Here is a 14,448-nt window from a genome sequence, read left to right as displayed (position 1 = left end):
TTTACCTGTTTGAATAAATGTGTATCTGTATCTTAGTTTTCCAGAGTGCTTGGCTTTAAAGAAAGATGGCTGCTGCTGCTGCAACAGCAAACAAATGAGTTTCAGAACCCATGCAGGGCGTAATAATGCCTCTTTGCAGTCATATGACCATATGTGAAAGAGATTCAGGATTTCTACCGATCAGCAGCTAGACTGTAATGCAAGCAAAGATAAAAGAGGAATCCCTAGTATATCACATATCTGTGTTGTGCTATTCTGGGTCCCCATATGTGGTTGGACTACAATTCCCATCACCCTAAGCTGGGCCTGAGGAACCAAGGTTGAAGAACGCTTGTTCTAGGCAACTGCTGTTTCCATCATCACACGTACAACTGCTCACTCAGGTACAGAGCTAGATTTACCATGAAACAAAAACGAGATTCTAGTGGAGACAGCATTCTTTCTGTGTGTTTCATTAAAAACCATCTCCCATCCGGAATTTGGGTGGGGATGTGAGACTTATTTTGCATTGCACTCATTCAAAAAATAAATAAAATGTTACTCAGTCTGTGATGAAGAGAGAAAATTGACTTGTTTTTCATCTGATGAATTTTAAAGGTGAGTGCACAGAACACATTCCACCTCTGGATCTGAATGTACTCTGTGTCAGTATCTGAGCATGAGCAGATAGTCATGTCCGCAAGCTCACAAACAAGAAGTTACTTATTTGGGAAACGAAAAAAGAAAGGCAAAAAGATCGGAAATATTTCACAGATCAAATACTGTAGCCTATCTGTTTTGTGTAGTCACTGGTTGTAAATGATACGGACCGGAATTAAGAGTTTAAGAGAAAAGGTTCTGTTCTTTGAAAACCTTCTTAGTTGTTGCTCTTGCCAGTTCTTCATCTGAGCACTGGCGTTCCAGGAAGCAATTAAATTCCCAGGTCCAATTTCTCATGAACATTATTCAAAATAAATTAATGAAGATCAATTACTACTTAGCGTAAATTAGATGCTTTTATAGTCTTGCAAGCAACTGCTTGGTAGCTAAAGAGCAAAAAAATTGTTCTCTTCCCCCATTTCCTGGCATGCATGTGTACTTGTTGAATGGAGCCTAACCTGGAGGAATTATTATGGTGAAATAATCCAAGGACATGATAGGCCTACTAAATCCAAATCTGTGATTCTGGCTGCATACACAGCATATATTTAAAGCATATTTAAAGCATATCCCCACCCACCCAAAGAATCCTGGGAGCTGGGTGGAATCCATGAAGTGCCATCAGTGCAAGGATTTCTCCTGGTGCAATGGAACATTCTCCCCTTCCCCTGTGCACCCCCTAAGTCAGTTCTGGGAGTTTCCCCAAGGTAGTGGAGCAGATTGGGAAGGGTGCAAGGTATGTGGTGGGTGAGGGCAAGAGTCCCATTGTACAAGCAGAAATCTTTGCTCTGATGGAACATGCTATTTGAACACTGCCCTGTAGCTTATACCTCACAGCCCTACAACTCCCAGCACCCTTTGCAAACTACAGTTCTCAGGATCCTTTTTTGGGGGTGTATTCAAATATATGGTCTGTATGCAGCCACTCCTGCTGCCCCTGGCTTCCAGATAAATAGGGTTGGTCACATAACTGTGATGAGAAAAAGATGGAAAGGATAAACGGCTGATGTGGTGACGACCACAAAGTTCTTTTCCAAGAGCACGAACTCTCTAGGTCAGTGTTTCCCAACCGGTGTTCCGCGGCACACTAGTGTGCCGCGAGACGTTGCCTGGTGTGCCGTGGGAGGGAGGCGGGCGAGTCGGGTGGCGAGAGGCGGGGCGGCGGCGGCGAGGAGCGAGCTCCCTCCCACATCCCATCGCCGCTCTGCCGCACGCTAGCTCTTGACTGCTCTTGCTGCACGGCTAGGCTAGGCCGGCCTACTGGGCTGTCGCAGGCGGAAGGCCTGCGCATGCGCGAGGTTTTCGCACCTTCGGGATTCCCTTCACACCTTCTTCCTCCCAGGGCCTTGAGAGCGCGGGAAGCGGCAGCGCGAGACCGGCGTTGAGCCTGGCAGGTATTGCGCTTGCCAAGGCAGTCATTTGGGAAATGAAAACTTGCAAAGCAAGCAACCAGTTCAATCTGAGGTATGTGTATGCTTAATATCCTGTATCTGAAACCTGTTCTGCCCCCTCCCCCACACTTGGTGCCATTTTGCAGACTGTCTACTGAAACGTCATACTTTTCTCAGCTTAAATGTTAATAAGGCCTCATCTACACATGCAGCAGAGTAAGTTGACCCAGAATAGTACCAATTCAGATGGCAGATGGGAGAATGACAGTGCTGAATGCTTTCCCATGTAGAACAGTCCCTGCAAATAAAAACCTAGCATATTTGGAAGAGGGATGCTAGCCTAACCATTACCTTCTATGCTGTTACTATTTTTTTATTTTTTTTACATAAGTAAAAAGTGACCTTTCCCCATCTGGCATGGTGGTGTGCCTCGAGATTTTTTTCATGAAACAAGTGTGCCTTTGCCCAAAAAAGGTTGGGAAACACTGCTCTAGGTCTCCACTTCATGCAGCAAAAGTGTTGTGGGACCATGCTTTTAGTTGCACTCGCATGGTGCACAATCAGGGTTTCAGGATCTAGAGATGCCTCTGCGCAGCAGGACTTTTTTATCATATAAAGTGCAAGAGAAATCCCACCAGTGCCCTTTTAATTCTGCTTGGCCCTAGTTTGGGGGAAAGAAAATGCAGATTATGGGAGGGGAGAGTGCTCTCGTGCTCATGTTCCGCTTGCTAGTTTCCCACAGACCTCTGGCTCTCCATTGTGAGAACAGGATGCTGGGACATTGATTGGCCTGATCCAACAGGCCTTTCTTATGTTGTCAGGATTTGCCACCCTGTTTATGCTACCCATTTGGCTTAATTAGACCTGTTGCTTTCAGTAGATTCAAGGCTGTCAAGCTCTTGAATGCAGACTGGGGTGTGGAGTGGGAGAGGCATGAGAGAGGAGAGGGAGACTTCCAGGGCTTTGGAAGCCATTTTGACTAAGATATTCAGGAATGGAATTCAGGGCAGGCCCTGCCTGCCTAGTTATTTTAAAGGGTGAGCCCTATTCACTTAATTATTATTATCTTGGGGTCTCTCAAATCCGTATGGAGGGCGGAGCATACTTAAAATAAATTTGTGAGTGTTTTTAATTATAACTGTTATTTCCGGCATATAATAGAAATAGTGAGTCAGGAATTCCATTTCCTATCCGGCTGCCCTGCTGAGTCTCTTCCCCTTGTTGGGAAGTAAAATATAGCAATGCTGGCAATAAGCTACCTGAATGAGGCAGGTAGCTTATTCTCCTTACAGATTCTTTTAGTAACTACTTATTGGTAAAGTAGATTACTTCCTTTCAGCCTTTACTTCCTTCCTGTTTCTTTGCAAAGTTCCCTGTGAGTAGGAGCTAGCTAGCATGTGCTGGCGTTAACTTACTGGCTCCACGCTGAACGCATGTGAAACCTATACTTAGAATGGGTGTTTCAGTTGCTGGTTGAAAGGATAAACCTTACGTTTTCGTTATCCTTTCAGCCAGCAGGCTTTGCAACTGACAGTCTAATGGCCGGTTAAGGATCACATCAGACAGAGGATAATACTTGCCTGAAGGGAAACCATTTCCGGTTAGCGTACCTCAACAAAGATGGGGCTCTGCATGACAAAGTGTGAAGCCATGACAGCATAAAGGTTTTAATGATGGTTCATGGCATTGGGAGACTGATAATCACTGCCAGATTTCTGTATAAGCTAAACAAGTTATAGCTTAGGGCCCAACTCTCTTGGGGCCCAAAATTTTTTTAAAAGGAAAATAAAAACTGGATGTACATTTCCAAAATATAAGATAAAAAACAAATAAAATAAAACCTACATACAGCAACAGTATTTTGGGTTGTGTGGGCCCCGCCTAAAATATCACTGGTTTCCTCATTTCTATATATAGGGTGCCTATTCCTGTTGCTCGGTCCCTGCTCCTGCCAACCTAGCAGTTCGAAAGCACGTCAAAGTGCAAGTAGATAAATACGTACCACTCCAGCGGGAAGATAAACGGCATTTCCGTGCGCTGCTCTGGTTTGCCAGAAGCAGCTTAGTAATGCTGGCCACATGACCCGGTAGCTGTACGCCAGCTCCCTTGGCCAGTAAAGCGAGATGAGCGCCACAACCCCCAAGTCATCCGCGACTGAACCTAACGGTCAGGGGTCCCTTTACCTTTACATTCTGCATGGATGTGGGTGGCGCTGTGGTCTAAACCACTGAGCCTCTTGGGCTTACCAATCAGAAGTTCAGCGGTTCTAATCCCCGCAATGGGGTGAGCTCCCATTGCTCGGTCCCAGCTCCTGCCAACCTAGCAGTTCAAAAGCATACCTAAAAGTGCAAGTAGATAAATAGGTACTGCTCCAGCGGGAAGGTAAATGGTGTTTCCATGCGCTGCTCTGGTTTCTCCAGAAGCGGCTTAGTCATGCTGGCCACATGACCCGGAAAAAGTGTCTGCGGACAAACGCCGGCTTCCTCGGCCTGTAAAGCGAGATGAGCGCTGCAACCCCAGAGTTGTCTGTGACTGTACTTAACTGTCAGGGGTCCTTTACCTTTACATTATGCATGGACTGGCTGCATGGCAACATGTGCAAATAGCTTCAGATACGTATTAGGGTCATAAATTACCATATGGCATATATTCAACGCAAAAAAACACTGACAGTCTGTTGTTGACAAAGGACAGCTGGACATGTGAGAAGTTGTCCGTGGATAGAAACTGACAAAGGACTTCAATATAAGGGTAACCCTTTTATTCAGCGCATTTGCAAAGGCGGACTCCCCGTACCCACAGATACGAAGAGCCCCGATCTGGTTTCAGCACCGTAGTTTTATCCCTTACTGCCGCCCCTCTTTTGGAGGCTTGGCTTACAATCTACCTATCAGAGTTTAACACATTTCTAATACATTGTTCAATCTACTCTATTCATATTTACTCCCTTCTCAGTGTGGGCATCACCCTTTGGCTTGCCCTTTCTGGCGTACGCGACTGTGTTATCTTGTATACATGTCTAGCTCTCAAGGCTGAGTTTGAGGCACGTCCTTTCTGTATGCTTTCATTGTTTCCCAATCTCACAATCCCCCCTCTCTTTTGTACCTTGCCTCAAACTCACATAATAACTCCCAATGATCTCTTCCTTCTTCGTCCGTAAGTAGCGGGGTATATCTCATAGCCATCAACTGGGTAGTTACATGTCGCTGGGCCAATAAGGAAAAGGAATTGTTAGGTCTAGTGGAAGGGAGTTCCTTAGCCCACAGACATACAGGATTGCATTGTCCTGACCCACAGGCCGTCGAAGCCGCTCCCCTGGTGATATTTATCCCCTTCGGACCCCTATATAGGGGTATCTCTTCCACCCCATTTGTATACCAATGGTTCGTCACCCTTGTGGCCCCTATATTGGAACCGGCAATCTGCTGGAACAGGTACTTATTCTCTTGGAGATAAGCTCTCTCCCAGCTTAATGACCCACAAGTGACTCCGGCTTGGTCGTTAGGCCCCTGTCCCTTTGAAATAGCAATGCATGCATCAAAACAAACATGTATCTTCTCCGTGCCCCTGGTGGAATTGTGAGCTACATATCCCCTTCTACTTTGTGCTAGGGAAAACATATGTGCCCTTTCACTTGCTTTGTTTGCAGTTCCCCCTTTATCTCCATATACATATATGCTAGATGTAACAGGTCCTATCGCTAGAGGCTCATAACATTCCGTCTTATTCTCTTTGGTCTTACATCTAAGATATTGGGTCTGATTGTGGACACAGGGGTCTAATTCTACTGCACACTCGGGGGCAACATTATAATACATTAAAGTTCGTGTAATTACTGTCCCAGTTTTAGTAACTCGGATACATTGGCTGCAGCTCTCATCTTGAATTTCGGTGGCCAGGATACTCCCTAGCATAATCAGGAGGCTGAACCCTGCTATCATTGCCTCCGTCTTAATTGGTTTACTGCTTGCACTACCGTGGGAGTCCAGCTCAGACTGCAATTGACCTCTCCCTCAAGGGTGATGGCACAATATTGTATAATTATGTCTTCTATAAAAATTATGTCACACAACTCAGTGCAATGCACACATAACACACAACATTCGCAATGAGCGCAGCAACAGCATTCATAAAAACATTTGCAAGTACAGAATAGACACATCGAGGTCAGCGTTTGGATTCTTTCTGGTTCCTGGTTTCCTGATTGGTAAGCGTCACCTTCAGCGGATTATCGGGGTCAACAGTTACCCTCCAGTCCTGCGGGGCTTTCTTGACCCTGTGATAGTGAGCCCACCCGTGCTCTCTGGTAGCTCTGTGAAGTCCACCTGTTAAGAGAAAAGATAACAAAGACGGCAGCGATTGCACAGAACAAATTGATAGATAACATTTGCACATAAGGTATATTAACTCAGAGGGGTCAGCATGGCAAGAAACTTCGCAAGGGGTTAACAGTTCTGTTCCTTGGGTTAAGTTTGCCAGCCGAGATTTTTCAAAAGTCTTATTTGTGTGCTCTAAGTTTCAGAACTCTAAGCCATGTTGCAAATTTCAGTTCATTTGCCAGTGTCTGTAGAAAGAACAATGTGCTCCTTGCTTCTGGCAAAGTTTCAAATTCCTCAAAGTATCAATTCCTATGCCGCAGCTCCTTTCAGAGTAAAATTGCACATTAAAAAGAAAAACTTGACAAAGTTCACAGAAAGCATTCACTTGCTTTTTAAGAAAGTCACTTTTCCAGGTTAATACTTTGGGGCAGGGGGATGGGTAACTCTTGGCCTTCTGGGTTTATGTGGCTGAACTGTAAATCCAGAAAGTGTGAGGTTCAGGGTAGCTGGCTGAATGCAGCAGTGTCCTTCTTGGAATAGGAGCCAAGAGATAACGCTCTGAAGCTACCTCCAAGCACCTGGCACAAGGGGAAAAAAAACAAACTGATGTCCTGTTACTTTCATGAATGAATGTTAGAAACAGTTAGTTCACTCGCTTCTAGCTGCAACAGTCTTTTAGCAAGAACAGAGATGAGAAGAAATCATTTTTGAGAATTTCGCCATATTTGTAGGCCTTTCCGCTGCCCGTCTCATGCCTTCTAAAACATTTCTGTGATAAGTCTCTAAGGCCGCCCTTCCCTCTGTAGTATTGTAATCCCAAGGGGGGGTCCTTCTGGGGTTTCCCATCTATTATCCCTTTGTTCCCATCCCTCCTTTTTCATGTAATCTATCTCTTGGGGGGTAAAGACCAGGTTTTCTGTATCTGCTTTGGTCAGGACAGGTACTTTCAAACTATATTGTTGTACCAGTGCGGCTCTAGGGGTGCCCCTGACAGCTTCCTTTGCTCTCAAATCAGCCCACCTATTTCCTACTTCTTCGGGGCTCGTCCCTCTGGTGTGGGCTGGAACATGAACCACTGCGACCTTTTCTGGTCCAGTGAGGGCATTTAATAGTCTTTCTAGTAATGCCATGTGTTCTATTTGCTTTCCATCCGCCTTAATATATCCCCGGTCCCGCCAAGTCCTACCAAAGGTATGTACCACCCCCCATGCATAGCGGGAGTCTGTCCATATGGTTACCTCTAAGCCCCTTGCCAACTCGAGAGCCCGTGCCAGGGCCATAATCTCACATTTCTGGGCCGACCAGGTTGCCGGCAAAGCTCCGCTTTCAAGAATTTCCCCATCTTCCTTAACTATAGCATATCCTGACTTTCTCCTTCCCTCTTCAACATAACTAGAACCATCAGTGTACCATCTTTCTCCCCCTACCAATGGCACCTCTGACAAATCTTCCCGGACTTTTGACATTAATTGTATAGTATTCATACAGTCATGCTCATCCGGCTCCCACTCTTTTCTTTCCCCGATCAGAAACTCCGCTGGATTTAAATTTCGGTCGGTCCCCAGGGTGATGTTGGGGCTTGTCCGTAATATGGTTTCATATTTTACCAAGCGACCATCTGTCATCCAGGTGGAGGCCGCCCCAGTCATTACAGTGGATATCTGGTGGGGGCTGTGAACTATCGGGGCTCCTCCAAAAGTTAACTTTCTGCTTTCAACCACCAGTTCAGCTGCAGCTGCCACTGCCTGGATACAAGTGGGCCAGGCTCGTACCACCGGTTCCAAGGTTTTACTGAGGTAGGCAACTGGCTGATATCGCCCCCCTCTCTTTTGGGCTAAAACCCCCACAGCCGTCTGGGAACTGATCGTCACATATAAGTGGAATGGTTGCTGGAGATTGGGCAATGCCAAAACCGGGGCCCCGATCAGTGTTTTTTTTATCTCCTCCCATTTTAATTTGTCCTCCTGTTTCCACGTTACCTTTTCGTCCCCAACAAGTTTTTGATTCAAGAACTGAACCAATTTTGCGCATTGATCTATCCATAGCCTACAATATCCCAGCAACCCTAACATCCTTCTTACGTCTGTTTTATTCTTAGGGGGTTGCAATTCCAAAATTCCCTTCACTCTCTTTGTGCCCCCCAATGCATAACTGTATAAAAGAACTGTGCTTGCATGTGACAAATTGCCAAGCCACATGAAAAATTAATTTCTCATGGATCTTTGGCTGCATCTGTTGACCTTTGGTGACTAATGTACCACTTTGGGATTTAGCGCAACATTCCAAGTCCCTGTGCAGTTTTAAAGCTCCAGGTCATATAAAGACAAAAGGTTTGAAGACTGCCTCCTCTTTCTTTTCTGGAAGTAAATATTCGACTCACATAATAAATATTTGTAGTAGATAAATCATCTGCCTTTTTAATCAATAAATTGATTTGCAGATCACTAAACCCTCAATATTTGCACCTCTGAGGAAATAGTAATGAAGCAAGGGATAATTTATAATGTTAAAAACAAAAGCCTCCACTTTTCTAAAACAAAAATAACATATAGAATAATACAGCTTTATTCAATGTAGTGATTAAACAGACTGTGCTATACAAACCTAGGTGGAAAGAAAGTGCATCCTAACATATCCAAATTATTGGATCCTCCCTCAGTTATAGAACATATATTCTCTGTTGTCTGAGAATGAATAATATTAGAACTAACAAAAACAAATTATATGTTTCAGCATTCATAGTTGCTTTTATCACCAGGTGGTGATCTCAAACACTTCATTTTGCAAATGAAGTCTATTGAAATCAAATTTCTGTTTTCTTCAACTATGCCTGTTCCAGGCTATGGCAGTATTTATATACAGTGGTACCTTGGGTTACATACGCTTCAGGTTACAGACGCTTCAGGTTAAGAACAGACCTCTGGAACGAATTAAGTTCCTAACCCGAGGTGCCACTGTACTAGTTTTAGACAGCCAGCATGATGCAGTGACTCTAGAGGTGGCTATAGACTGCAACTGACCAGACTCAGGTTCAAATCTCACTTGGTGACCTTGAGCAATCCATTCTCTCTTAGGCAGAAATCCTATGCAGAAGAACCCAGCATAAGTTAAGCCTGTGTTAAATAAACTGGCTCCAAATTCCATTCAGCAGTGGAGCTACCACGGGCTGAGCTGTTCTAAGCCAGGCAGAGGAAAAAAGAGTATCTAAAATAGAGTTAGAATTACGTCATCCAGTTTGAGTTACACCACCTGTATTTCTGCCACCTTCATTTATGTCGAGTTTTGGGGTCATGTGACTGAGCTGATCAAGCTCAGGATCCAGCCTTAGTCTCCCCCTCAGGGTTCCAATTATACATTCCATCCGGCCCTATAGGGTATTTTGGCCAAACCACCCTACAGAAATTAATCATAGTCACTTTTGACAAGCCTATTGTATATTGTCTCACATAGTCCTCATCCCATTGCATCAGTATTTGTCCTAATGGACTATTAGGATCAATAGGACCCTTCCCATTTGAATCCTTCTGTCGTTTACTCTGACCCTTACCCATGGTTTACAATGTCTCCAATTTCACTCACTCACACAATCACACGGAATCGCCTGGCCGCTTCCCTCGCGGGAGAGACGGAACCGCAAGCTAATCCTCCCGTCAGGGCCGAAACCCTGATCCGCACTCACGCGTCCGTATGGAGCCTCTCTTTCATCCAAGAGACGAGTCTCTCACCCCTGTCCCACAGCACAGTTTACAAAGTTCTCATGTCTACTCACCCAATACAGTCCAGCGTCGCTTCTCTCAACTAGTGAACAGGCGGGCGTCCCCGCTGGGTGCTCGCGGTCCCGGACCGCCAAAAATGAGACCTAGTTCTCTCTCTCTATCCCCCTATATCAAGTCCTGTCTTTTAGCCCTCGTGAACCGTCACGGGTGGACTCCGGCTCGGGTCACTCCGAAAAGACGGAGGGGCGCCTACCCGGATTCCGAGATCCCCCCGAGCAGCCCGTCGAGGGCCCCACGTTGAGCGCCAAAAGTTGTGAGAAGTTGTCCGTGGATAGAAACTGACAAAGGACTTCAATATAAGGGTAACCCTTTTACTCAGCGCATTTGCAAAGGCGGACTCCCCGTACCCACAGATACGAAGAGCCCCGATCTGGTTTCAGCACCGTAGTTTTATCCCTTACTGCCGCCCCTCTTTTGGAGGCTTGGCTTACAATCTACCTATCAGAGTTTAACACATTTCTAATACATTGTTCAATCTACTCTATTCATATTTACTCCCTTCTCAGTGTGGGCATCACCCTTTGGCTTGCCCTTTCTGGCGTACGCGACTGTGTTATCTTGTATACATGTCTAGCTCTCAAGGCTGAGTTTGAGGCACGTCCTTTCTGTATGCTTTCATTGTTTCCCAATCTCACAGACATATAAAGGGCCCCATTACCTTCAGTAGCTTAAGACCTCATCAAACCTAAATCCGGCCCTGATGATAATGTAGTAGTCAGCTGGATCAGACCAATGGCCCATCTTGTTCAGCATTCTGTTCTCTCAGTGGCCAACCAGAGGCCTGTGGGAAACCAGCAAGCAGGATTTGAGTACAAGAGCACTTTCCCTCTTCTGCAGTTTCCAGCAACTACTTAGTCATTGCTGCCTCTGACTGCAGATGTAAAGCATAGCTATCAGGCTAGTGGGCATTGACAAACCTAGACAGCATCTTAAAAAGCAGAGACATCACCTTGCCAACAAAGGCCCGTATAGTTCAAGCTATGGTTTTCCCAGTAGTGATGTATGGAAGTAAGAGCTGGACCATAAAGAAGGCAGATCGCCAAAGAATTGATGCTTTTGAATTATGGTGCTGGAGGAGACTCTTGAGAGTCCCATGGACTGGAAGAAGATCAAACGTATCAAGGAGGGTGGTGGAGTCTCCTACTTTGGAGGTCTTTAAGCAGAGGCTTGACAACCATATGTCAGGAGTGCTCTGATGGTGTTTTCTGCTTGGCAGGGGGTTGGACTCGATGGCCCTTGTGGTCTCTTCCAACTCTATGATTCTATGATTCTATGATTCTATGATTCTATGTATCCATTCTTCAGGAAATCAGCCCTGAGTGCTCACTGGAAGGACAGATCCTGAAGCTGAGGCTCCAATACTTTGGCCACCTCATGAGAAGAGAAGACTCCCTGGAAAAGACCCTGATGTTGGGAAAAATTGAGGGCAAAAGGAGAAGGGGACTACAGAGGACGAGATAGTGGGACAGTGTTTTCGAAGCTACAAACATGAGTCTGACCAAACTGCAGGAGGCAGTGGAAGATAGGAGTGCCTGGCATGCTCTGGCTCATGGGGTCACGAAGAGTCGGACATGACTGAACGACTAAACAACAACAACAACAATTTTTTTAAAGCCATCCAAGTTGGTGACCAATCCTGGGGGAATGAGTTTCATAATTTGACTATGTACTGCATGAAGATGTAGTTTCTTTTATCTGTCCTAAATCTTCCAATATTCAGCTTCATTGGATGTCCATGAATTCTAGCGTTATGAGAAAGGGAGAAAAACTTTTCACTATCCACTTTCTCCAACTTTTTGTGGCAACTATACTACTTCACAGATGTTTCTAGGATGGATACCATCACACATCTGGTACTTCATTGCCTTCCACTCAGACAGATGCTAAATAAAGACAGACCATTCATTGAACTGCAGGGCAGTCACGATGTTAAAAAACCTCATTTATAATGGTTCATCAGCAACTGTGTTTTGATTAAAGGGTTGCCACATTGGTCCAGAGACAATATGGCATTATGTTCAGTCATTGTGTTCTAGCTCTAGCCAGGGGAGAATCATAGCAGCTATCAAAATCTAAAAATACAAGACGCTACAATCCACAACTTTTTTACAGGATTAGTAGAGTGCCCCTTACGTCATATGAATTATGAGCCTTTATAAACTACATTTCCTAACATTCCTTGGGACCAGCTATGCAAACTTAAGCATCAATATAAGTATATGATATAATTACATGTTCAAGTCTCTGTTATCTCAGGCTCACCAATACCAATTTGTTCATTGCCAGTTATAATGCAATAGTAATGTGCATTCACCATTTTGTTAAGAGAGTAGAAACAGGAGGGAGAAGAATACAAGAACCAAAGCTTGTTTCTTGGGTACGTGTGTTATATTTCGTAGCGTGTGACAATTCAAATTTAGGCTGCAATCCTAAACACATTTACTTGGGAGCAAGACCCATTAAAACAGTGGGAGTTACTTCTAAGTAAACATGAACAGGATTCGGCTGCAAGTAACAATTCCTAACCCAAAGTAGCTTTCCTGGGCCTGTTCACATAAAGGGCCTGGTGCCAGGACACTAAATTTGCCAGTTCAGCCCAATTCTGCCCATACACGATTCAAGGAAATTTAACACCTAGTATAGGTGTGAGCATCCTAGAATAGCTGTGTGTGTGTCTTACATTACTCTACATTGTTGATATAGGATTATAGGTGCTCCTATAGTTAAGGTAAGTTGAAAAAACTGGCAGCTTCTTATGTTTCCACACCCTATATTACATTTTCCAGAATTTTTATATAACTTGAATTTGAGTTGTGGAACCATAACTGGGAATGAGAAAAAATTTTTTTTAAAGAGATGATAAATCTGACTTTCTCCAAGCAAATTTGAGTTGGAATAATTGTCTTTAATTTCTCCTAATTTGTTTCAACTTCATTTTGCAGTAAATTGGGATTCTTTCTGAGTTTTATAAATCTAGCATGCCACCATCTGGCCATTGCTGTAGTTACACTTCTTGTCTTAGCACTCTGCTGAACAGGCTATTGTGTAATTCCATCTTTTTAATGCAGTAGAAACTATTTGTCAGACATAAATTGCATTCTAGTTCCCTCTGGTAATATAATGAAGCAAGAAGGGGTATGGGGGGCGGGGGGGGGGCGGCAGCAAGGGAGCAGAGTTCTGGGCCTTGATCTGGTAAGTGACTGGAGGTGATAATGGGACTTTTGGGTTTTATTATTCTTTGTGACAGATTCACAGAGGAAATCAGAGTTTGGGGAAAATAAAGTTCTGGAAAGATATTTCTTTCCTTTGATGGCATTCTTATTTTATGCTAGTAGCTTAAATGGTAACCTTTATTTGCAAGGTTGTTTGCATTTCGAATTGAAAGCTTCAGGTTGAGCTTCTGCCTGCAACTGGAGATGTTTTGATAAAGTGTGTTTTACAAGTTGAAAATATGAAGCTAGAAGTAAGCACCTCTCAATCCACCTGAGCCTACTCCCAGGTAACCATGAACAGGATCGCAGCCATGCCACATGACTGATCAGGATTGTGAACCCAGCTCTTCCCAGCCAAGTTCCAGGCTCTAACTGCTATACCAGAGGTGAGGAACCTCTGGCCAATGTGCCAAAGGAGACCTGACAGGCCTTGGAGTTGGTTGGCCACATGTGCTTCTGGGATTCTCTTTTCTTGCTTATGAGTTCACAGCTTTAACTCAAGCCAGGCTGCAAAGGAAAAATCTTCCTTTGCAAATGTGGCTCATATTCAAGCAGGAGATGCAGGTAAAGCTTGAATTCAAGCTGGGCTGAAAAGGGAATAGAAGTATTCAGAACACCCTTACAGTTTTTCATTCTATAATTCTTATTAACTGTTGTTATTTCTTAATTTTAGATTGTTGTAACCTACATTGGGAACTGCTAATGAAGGGCAGGTAAAATAACAATAATAATAATAATAATAATAATAATAATAATAATAATAATAATAATATCCACAGCAGTAATTAGAGGAGAAATGACCACTGGGAGGAGTGCAGAGAGAGTTTTCTAGCACAAAACTTTGGCATGGAACCAGAATTGGGGGTTTGTAGTCAAAAGAGCTTCAGACTACAATTGGTTGCATGGCATGTCTCTTAAGACATTTTTTAAAATGTATAAGTAGCCCTTCTTTCAATCAGTTTGGAAGTTCTGTGGGAAAGACATGCGTTTGTTCAGTATCCAACAGAACACAGAACTTTTACATATTCCTATGAAACACTATTACTGCACATTCTCGTCTCGATACAGCAGTCCATAATACTGTGCTCCAGGAGGTATACTGGGTCTCCTC

The sequence above is a fragment of the Podarcis vaucheri genome (assembly GCF_965113315.1).
Source record: "Podarcis vaucheri genome assembly, chromosome: 6".
Lineage (NCBI taxonomy): Eukaryota > Metazoa > Chordata > Lepidosauria > Squamata > Lacertidae > Podarcis > Podarcis vaucheri.
This window is presented reverse-complemented; position numbering follows the sequence as displayed.